Source organism: Lycium ferocissimum, chromosome 12, assembly GCF_029784015.1.
Source record: "Lycium ferocissimum isolate CSIRO_LF1 chromosome 12, AGI_CSIRO_Lferr_CH_V1, whole genome shotgun sequence".
Taxonomy (NCBI): Eukaryota; Viridiplantae; Streptophyta; class Magnoliopsida; order Solanales; family Solanaceae; genus Lycium; species Lycium ferocissimum.
This window is the reverse complement of record NC_081353.1, coordinates 31,197,946-31,208,606: the sequence shown is the minus strand read 5'-3', so window position 1 is coordinate 31,208,606 and position 10,661 is coordinate 31,197,946.

Below are 10,661 nucleotides of genomic sequence, written 5' to 3'. Positions count from 1 at the left end.
AAAAGGAGAATCATCATCATCGTCACAATCATCATAGAACAAATTCCATTTAACATCATAAGAGGCTTTAAGAGTCATGAACTTTGAGCTTTTGAAAACAAGGCGGTTATGGAAACATTTATGAAATCATAACATAGGAATCATGCCTTTGAAAGAAAGGACGAGTCTTAACATACCTGTTCAACCTCCTATTAGCTACGCTTATTTGTCCGAGCTTGCAAGTCTACATTTAAGAGGATTTACACTAACGTTAGCCTCTTTATCACACACTTATTTTAAGTTTTAAATCAAACTATTCTATATTCTGCCGAAAATCGGGCAGCATCTCTCCTGTTTATATGCCTAGCCCGAATTCTCAAGTCAATAACCAACACAACAATAACAATACCAACATTAATAACATCATTTCCCATATCAAATTATTCCATAGAACAGCCCATATGGTGTTTGTCCCATATTTTCACCAACAGAATTAATTTACAATAATTTAATAACTCCTTCTCCGTAATTAAACCAAGATTAACGTTAATAACAAGAGATTCATACCTTTATCTCGATAATAATGCTATATCTTCACTCCTCCACCTTGAGATTAAGCCACAACGCCTCAATACACAATTTTTGTTATCGCAACTATACGCCGTCTGGACCGGGATTTGGAAATTATACTTTGATTTGCATGAAAATTGATGAGTGGAAGTTTCCAGAGGTTTGGGGAAGCTTAGAGGGTGTTTGGTTGCTGTTTAAGGGGGTAAATCCCCTTTTATAAGCTTCTAGGCTCGGGTTGCACCGACCTAGAAAATGGTCAGCGCGTTCGCGCAGCTTCCTGGCGCGTTCGCGTTGGCTTATTCGACTGCCTGCGCGTTCGTTCAGTAAAAGTGTCATAACTTTTGATCCCGATGTCATGTGTCGTGTGAGGGCCCACGACATATGGTTGGAAAGCTCTTTCAATTATTTACAACTTTAATTCTTGGTGTTTTTCTAAATTCCAAACTTATAATGTTGTTTTGGCCCATCCAAGTCAAATCATCCGAAAATGTTTCCTTAAATCGTCCTTTTGGAGGGCTTATGCCCATATTTGGCTTATGGGTCCTTCTTAGGACTTGCTCAACTTTCCATATACCACTCATATGTCTCTTCACATGTCCTTTATAAAACTCCAGCGTGTGGGCCCTGTAGAGAAATATAGCGTTAAGAATAGTAATTCGGAGAAACCTTCTGCTAGCCCAAGATCGTTACTAAGATTGGAAGATTCAACTAAAGAAGAGGAAGCTTTGGAAAGGAGAATTTTACTTGAATTGGCTTGTATTGGTAGTATTAGCTTACAATTGGGGTTGATTAGAAATGTACAAGATCATCCCTATTTATAGTTATCTATGGATGATTCTAGATACTCTTCTAGATACATCTACAAGAAAATTCTAGCAACCTTTATCTTCTAGTAATACTCTAGAACATCTAGATATTTCTATAAGATAATTATCTAAAATGCTACACTAGACCATTCTAGATATTCTTCTAAATATCTATGATAGTTATTCTTCCAAAAAATTAACTTTAATTTTTCACACTCCCCCTTAAAGTAATTTTTGGAAGCTATCCTGAACTTGTCGTGGAAGAACTCAGATGAAGCTTTTGAGCGTGCCATGGTGAAGATCTCAACAATATTTTCTCAATACTTCTTCCTTCTTCAAATGATGATGATTTTCCGCTAATAATTGGGCCTCCAAAGAAACATGAATACGTCTTGATAAAATTTTCATCTCTGTTACGGCCAGACTTGACAATATTTCTTTTTGGCCTTTGCAAACCACGTGAATCATCTTCATGCTGAGTTTCACATTCTTGAGTTTCCAGACTCCCCCTTTTTCTTAGCTCCTTGACAATTGTGTTATTTGGAGAAACACCAGAGTCGGTGACTATCTGACCATTAATTTCCTGCGAAGACTCAGAACTACCATAGGATCCACCACCAGATTCCCTTTTCAGCTCTTCAATGAACTGTTTGTCAGCTTTAGAGCATCCGAGAACCATATTATCTGTCTCTCCATATGAAATTGAGCCTTCAAGGTTAACCTCTTCATTTATTTGACCATCAGCTTCTCCATCTGCTTCCAGTATTTGATCTGAGCTAGTGATTGACTCTGATATGGCAGATGATTGGCCAGAGACTTCAACTTCCACTACAACTCCCTCAATGCTTTCTCCAGAATGGTCACCATTGTCATATATAGTTTCAGAAACTTCATGCTCAGGATCTACTTCAACATCCTCCACGTCCAGACTTTTATTACCAATTTTAGGATCTGCTTCGTTGATTTCCTCGATGGCAGCTACCACGTCACTAGTCTGAACATCTTTGGAATCTGCTTGCTTTTTGTTGATGACACCAATGCCTTCCTTCTCCACGTAATGGACCGTATTATCTCTTGAATCCATGATCCAGTCTCTTTCAAAATTGAAGGAAGCGTGGCATCTACTACTCGAGCCTCAGCTATGAAGCACCTTCCGCAGTCCTTTTCTTCTTCAGCAGCTTTCTCAACTTGAGCCATGTTGCTCTCTTTTGTTTGGCAATATCTTTTTATGTGTCCTATTTTACCACACCTGTAACATTTGAGAGTCTTCTTATAGTTATTAGTAGACTCTATCTCCTTTTCTAGCGAGCTGGAAACACTTTGAGATCGAGAGTGTGGCGTATCTCTGAATGTTTTTCCTTTGAAGTTCCTCTTGTCGGCTACAAGAGCATTCCCTTCCCCTTTTTTAAAACATACACGAGCCATCTGTTTGGCTAGCGGACCGTGATGACAACAAATTCTCAAACTCCTCCAAGGATGGTTGTTGAGCCCATCCTTGAATTGATGTAACAAAAGGAATATATTCTGACTTCAAACCACGAATGATAATTCTTCTCATTCGTGATTCAGAAATAGCCTCGTCCGGGTTTAATAGAGATATTTCAGAACATAAGTTTTTAATCTTCAAGAAGTACTCAGCAATAGAAAGATTACCTTGAATGGTGTTGGCCAATTCGTTCTCCAAAATCTGTAGCCGAGCTTCATCCTTCTTGTTGAACAAACGATCAAGGGTCCTCCATATTTCATGAGCTGATTTACACCTTATAATATGATCAAATAAACTGGGAGAGATGGACCTCTTCAGTATGAACTCCGCCTTGGCATTAATCTGCTTCCACTTCTTACGTGCGTCATTATTTTCCGGTGCATCAGCAGGAGGATTTGTGTTACTCCCATTGACAACTTCCCACAAATCCTCACCAACAAGGTAGAACTCCAAATGTGTCTTCCATACCTTGTAGTTGGACCGGTTCAATAATTCCATCCCACCCATTAACACGACCACACACATCCATTTAGAAAAAAACAATTGAATCGACCACTAACCCGATCTTGAAAATATATCCAGAAGCCAACGTATATGGCTATGGCTCTGATACCATGTAGAGAAATATAGCGTAAGAATAGTAATTCGGAGAAACCTTCGCTAGCCCAAGATCGTTACTAAGATTGGAAGATTCAACTAAAGAAGAGGGAAGCTTTGGAAAGGAGAATTTTACTTGAATTGGCTTGTATTGGTAGTATTAGCTTACAATTGGGGTTGATTAGAAATGTACAAGATCATCCCTATTTATAGTTATCTATGGATGATTCTAGATACTCTTCTAGATACATCTACAAGAAAATTCTAGCAACCTTTATCTTCTAGTAATACTTAGAACATCTAGATATTTCTATAAGATAATTATCTAAAATGCTACACTAGACCATTCTAGATATTCTTCTAAATATCTATGATAGTTATTCTTTCAAAAAATTAACTTTAATTTTTCACAGGCCCCACTTGGCTTACAGCAACGAGAGCTTTTCGGCAAGTGACATATGAACCGATTCACCCCATATGGTCTCCACATATCATGTATATGCCATTATTCACTCTTATAATATAACCTTTCTCCTTAATCCTTGCATGACTTTACTCTTGTTCGGGCTCACAATAAGTTGTCTACGGTCTAGGTAGCGCAAAATTTTCTGGGGTGTAACACTTTGTTATATCCAAATATTCATCAAAGGAACTACCACAAAGTAAAGAAGGAAAACAGATTGACTTTGGATTGGAGTCATTGACCATTTGACTTAATGGTTTAGATAAAATTCCTTCATGATTATTTAAACTACACTTTGGAAAAAAAGTGTACATAAATGGCGTCTCAAAAGTGACGCAATGAGACGCAATGAAAAAATGTTGCCTTCATGGATACTTGAAGCCTCGTCTTTAAGTTTCAGCAAGCCACACCTTGACAAGCCTTGAAGTAGGGGGCATTTGTAGACACTGAAATTTTACCCAATTTAGGTCGGGCCTCTACAAAACAAGCCCAATATTCATTAGGGTTTCTTGGAGGTTACTCTACCCTAATTCCTAGCTCACGCCTATATAAAGGGTGGCATATTCCCTTAAAAATACATCTCGAAATATCCCATAAACTCATGGGTATTCAACAAGAGGTCAATATGTGATCGGATATGTCTTGACAACCAAATACTTCAAGAAGATCCATAATATCCTTTCATGGAGATCAAATACATCCCAAGAAAGTCCACACATATTCAAATCCAAATCATCCTACGTCGAGAAATATGCTACTAACGATCCTCGAATCACGGAGAAAATTAGGAGAGAAGAATCAAATGAATAAATAGAATTGTACCCGCATTGTTTATCAACAAAATCTCTATTTCAACATATTTGTTTGTGATATGCAATTTATTTTTATCACTTAAAATTTGTTGCAAAACAGTACTTATTTAGTAAAGTACATGTTATACTTGGCATTCTTTGAACCAGTACTATATACATAGTACTCTGGTGGACCTGTAACGTTGACTGGTTATCTGGTTGAACATCTTTGAAAGATTTTTCAATTGTTTAATCAAATATCTCACCTCATGGTAAGGAGAACCATGATGAGAAGAAAAAATAAAGTCAAAAAGCAACAGATGACTCTACTTTTTCTTTTTATAAATGGAAGTGGCTTACCTTTAAGATATCTTTTCATTTTCCATAAAGTTGTGGTTGATAAAATTATTCCCTTGTCCAACTAGTGATAGAATTGGCACTAAAAGAATCATAACGTGTAACATGTGGATGTTACAGAATCCGCGACTTTTATAGTACAAAAAAAAAAGTTGAACCAAACTAACACAAAAAAAAAAAGTAGGTTTCACGCACTAATTTAGTGCGTGAAAGGATCAAACTGTAAAAATAAAAGTTCGGCCTTTCACGCACGTAATTCGTGCGCGAAAGAGGCCTTTTGTTTTTCTTTTTCTTTTTTAACCTATCAAAATCACGTTTTTTTTCATACTTTGGGCAAAGATTAGTCATGTTTCAAAACCCCAAAATATCAATATTTTATATAGAACTTAATATCTTTTTTTGCGTACAATAATGTCGGCTCATTACATCAAGTCCACCTAAACGTTATCAAGTCCACCTAAACGTTTGGATCGTCGTTTTAGGGGTTCTAAAGTGCCCCGAAGTAAGTTTTGTTAGTTTTGAAACTTGTCATATTTATAAGGTTTTGATTTAAGTGTTTTATTATATTTGAATGTACAAATATAAATATTTTTATTTAATAATAATTCATCCAATACAAGAGGTTTATACTAATTCAAAAATAATTCATTCCATTAAATTACAATACTAATTCAAAGCAATACAATAATAAATTACAATAACAATATAATCTTCAAGTTCTAGAGGCTCTATTACTTCGAGACGTGCTTGTACCACCACGGCCTTGTTGCCCACACGAACGCTTGTCATGGCCATGTTGCTTACATGTAGAGCACTTGTGAGAGTAAGTTCTTTCACTAACATCCATTTGATTAGGTCTACGACTCCGTGAGTTAATGCCCAATTTCCTGATGTAATCCTTGTTAGCAACCATCGAAAACGGCTCGTTTGGCCAATAAACTTCATTACCAAGTGGGTGGAATTGGCCGGAATATGCTTTAAGGTAACGGTGGACCTTGTATTCCCCCACCACATAACTTGTTACCGTTATTCTCATTCTCTCGAAGCACTTGGCAACATGAGAACACGGTATGTGGTACGTTTGCCACTTACCACAAGTGCATGTTCTTGTTTCCTCATAAACGGTATGCACGTTTCCACCGTTACCGTTGTAATAACCCGTCCTAACTTCATACACATGTTGAATTGGGTCATACTCGGTCATTTGGTGATGCTCACATTTTTTTCTATAATGCTCCATATTTTTGAAGGGCTTTGGCATCCATGTCCCGCCTTCGGCTAATATCGCTCTAGCCTACCTTGTCCTAACCACAAATCGCTCCACAACCTGCTTGAAAGTCATTCTCACCATGGCGGTAACAAGTAGTCCCCGAGCGATTTTCGACAAGCCATTGAAAGACTGCCGTTTTGTTGTGAACTGCCCCATCTTTTGCCTCCCGTCGACGCATGAAGCGTCCATTTTTCAACTTCGAGCTTCATCAACCAAACGTATGCGAGTTCACTCACTGCCCTGATCAAATCCATTTTTACAGCTCATTTTTGTTATTGATGCTCCATCGCAGCCCCCCACATCAATTTGTTTAGAGTGTCATTGTGAAACTTTGATTGCAAATTTGCCTTCAAGTGCCTTAAGCAATAGCGATGGTAAACAAAGGGAGGCTGCCACCCCGGTAAATTATCCATATTGTGCAATATGCCTTTATGACGATCAGACAGCACGCATATGCCTGTACGATCCTTAATAACACGAGTTTTCAAATGGTAAAAAAGATCCCCTATGTGTCGTTGCTCTCGTTAACGGCAATTGCGAAAGCAAGAGGGAATATTGACCCATTGGCATCCATTCCTATTGCAATTAGGAGCTTGATATCGTAGGCACCATATACGTGTACCATGTATGGATATCGGCTGGTCGGTGAGTAGCAAAACCATCAATGTATGGTTTGAATGTCCAAAATACGAAGTTGAAGATTTTACCCTCTATAAGCCGCCACTCTACAACATTACCAGCATTAAAATGTTAGAGAGCCGCCATATACCTCGGCGGGATGCGAAGCGAAGCGGAGCCTCATCGCGCCGCGGCCAATACCGTCCCTAAGCCGACCGCGGCCCTCGGCGACCACGACCACCTGCTGCCCCAGGTGGGGCACCGGGAACACGCTCATGGAGACGCTCAAAGTCATGTGCCTGTCTCATACCAGTCTCGGCAAGCTCAATCATCCGTGCTGCATACTCCGCTGTCTCGGGGGCCTCCGTACGGGCAGTGCTCTCATAGCGCATCGTCTGAACGATCCGTACCTGCATATGTTTGCAAATATTAACAATTGAATAAATTTGTAAAGTAGTACATAAGACAATGGTTTAAGTTTAAGATTAATAAAACTTACCCGGCGCCTCGTACGCTCACTGCGAGGCTACATATCCTAGGCCGTACGGACGACGCCTAGGGGTTGCCAATAATGATGCGAGTGATCCGCATGTACCACTCCATGTACACATGGATCGGAGTGTCATTTTCGACCACCGCTAGGCTCGTCATCCTCACATCCCAACTTTGGACCTGCTGCTGCATATGGAGTCGCGATGCATCATCGACGCCCGCACGCTCGTCCCTCACATAGTGGTCATGCTCCCAATCCGTAGCCGCGAGTATATTTGGTACATACCCAAACTGCCGTAATACGCGGTTGGGCGCGTGATACTCAACGATATCCATATGTATCAATGGACACCGCGACGTCCACATGTGCTGACCAGCCCTACAAAACGCCGTCAGCTCATCCAAAATATGATCATATGACGTCCATATAAAAGCCTGTAAAAAGAATTGAACTAGTTAACAATAAAAGACTAAAATAGTAGCTATGTGGTCTAGTGTGTGGATCCAAAATATGAACATACCGTCTGCGCCGTCATGCGGTCTAGCTGATCCCTAAATGGGAGAAGGCTGTGGTGCGTCTCCGCACGTCGGTGTACGCCTCGCGACCATCTCCGCGTATGGCATCAGCACAGTAAGATAGTCAACGAGAGGGTGAGCTGGTATGGGCTGAAAAGGTCTCAACTTAGTCCACACCCATATCTGATATAGTCATTTAAAAAATATTTTATCAATCGTCGTTTTAAAAAAATATATTTTGTGTTTAATTACACACACTTAAATATATTACACCGAAGGAGCGAGCAAAATGCGGGGACCTCGCCCTCGTGCCCATAGAACATCGGCGAGAATCCTCGTATACATGTAGCAACACGGCGGCGCCCAACTATAACATCTGTCTCGGCGAGATCGTCGATATACCGAAGATACCTCGAAGCTCACATGCGAACCCGGAAGTGTTCGGGAATAGGATGGTACCCCGAATATGATGAGTAGGTATGACGCGCACGTCGGTCAACGTCGGCCCCCGAGGCGTGTCCTCTCCAATCGGATGCTGCATGTCTGTGAGGCGCAAGTGAACATAAAGGGCCGACAACAAAAGCCGACTCTAGCCGTAAATATGACCGTCCAGAACCACGAAACCAGTGAGCCTAGTCAACTCATCCTGGTAAGGCGACAGCACATGAGGCTCCTCAATATACAATGGGCATCCATCAGCACCCAGCCCGTACAATGACCTCCGCATCCGAAGGGTAATGGTAGCCTCGCGGTGCGGAGATGAAATATGTGCGTCTCCGGTGCTACCTCTCGATCAAGGCCGTCCACTAGTGACCTCATCGTCTTACCCGGCCCCAACTTCGATGCATCGGTAGATATCGCCTCGGCCGGTATATCCGGGACACGAGGATGTGAGGGGGCGAGCGACGAAGAGGCTCCCATCCGAGTCCCCTAACCAAGCACGAACACGAGCCTCGGTACATGGCAGTCGGATGTCCACGTATGTTGCGACCTATGCTCGGGCCGAAGATACGGAACTCTCGGTTGAAGGGCCCGGATCGAGGGTGGTGATCCATCCTTTTATGCATTTTAAATCAATCATTAACGAGTAGTATTAGTTATGTAATCTTTTATCGAAAATTTTATTAAGGATTGTGGTGATCCATCTGTTTTACGCATTTTAAATCAATCATTAACAAGTAGTATTAGTTATGTAATCTTTTATCGAAAATTTTATTAAGGATTGTGGTGACCCATTCATTTTTATGTATTTTAAATCAATCATTAACAAGTAATATTAGTTATGTAATCTTTTATCGAAAATTATATTAAGGGTTTTCAATCCTAAACTACGGGTTATCAATCCTAAACTAAGGGTTTTCAATCCTAAAATATAAAGATTAATAATTAATAAGTCAAATAATTAACAATTAGTTAGCAAACAATTAGTATAAATAATTAATAAATAAACAATTAACTAACTAATCAAATAATTAACAAGTTATTATCATATATTTAATAAATAAACAATTAACTAACTAATCAAAAAATTAATAAATTATTATAGTTTATTTAACAAATAAACAATTAATTAACTAATGAAACAATTAAGAAATTATTAACAAATAAACAATTGTCTTAACAAAAACTAAATAAATAATTAGCTAGTGTAACAATTGAAATAGCTAGTCTAACAATTAATAAATACTTAAGTCGCTAATCGAACAATTAACAAATACTAAATAAAAAACTAATAAATAATTAACTAATTAACAATAATAAACAAATTTAAAAAATAAAAAAGGGGAGTCCCAACAGTGGGAACGGACTGCCCAAAAACGCACAAAAAAATGCGCAAAAATGGAAATCTTTTCGAAATCCACTACAGTTAAACAATGATCATGCTTAGGGTAATAATATATTTAGCAATATAATAAAAAATTCGTAGTGAAATACCTAGATTGAAGGTTTTTTGAGTTTTCAAAATGAAAATCTACTGCCTCCCTATTCGAAATACGCAGAAACTTGCATTCTGCGAGCCGTATATCTGAAGAATATTGGCTTTCGGGTTGAAAAACAATACGAAAAAGACGTTTTGGGGGGGTTGGGGACCACGAAATGGACCTTGATGGCGGGTTTTTTTGGATTGGGAAAGGTCTTGGTCGTGGTGGGGAAGGAGGGCCGACTTTTGTTGGGCTCATTCACTGCAATTTCGTGCGTGGAAGAAAACTTTTATTTTTACGTTTGATCCTTTCACGCACTAAATTAGTGCGTGAAACCTACTTATGTTTTTTTTTTTTTTTTTGGTGTTAGTTTGGTTCAACTATTTTTTTTTTTTTGGTCCTACAAAAGTCGCGGATTCGGATGTTACATAATTAGTATTGAGTTTAAGTTACATACATCATCAATGTTAAAAAATTTACACCATCGGGTCATCTTTACCTGTTATAACATGTAAGATGTCTTATTTTCAATAAATATTTTACCTAGTGTTTATTCATTGCCTCCCAGTGGAAATTTAATGAGAATATGTTTTTCTCTTACCCAAAAGTTCGATAAGGTAAAGATAAATTCACCTATAATAAAAAGATATCAAAAGAGAGTACATAAAGAAAGTAAAAGAAGAGAATAGAAATAGCAGCAAACTCTGAAATGAAAAGTTTAATGTAATGTCATGATTACTTTCTGCATTCATTCTATATTTTGGATTCAAACAACTAATGCATGCTTATTTTAA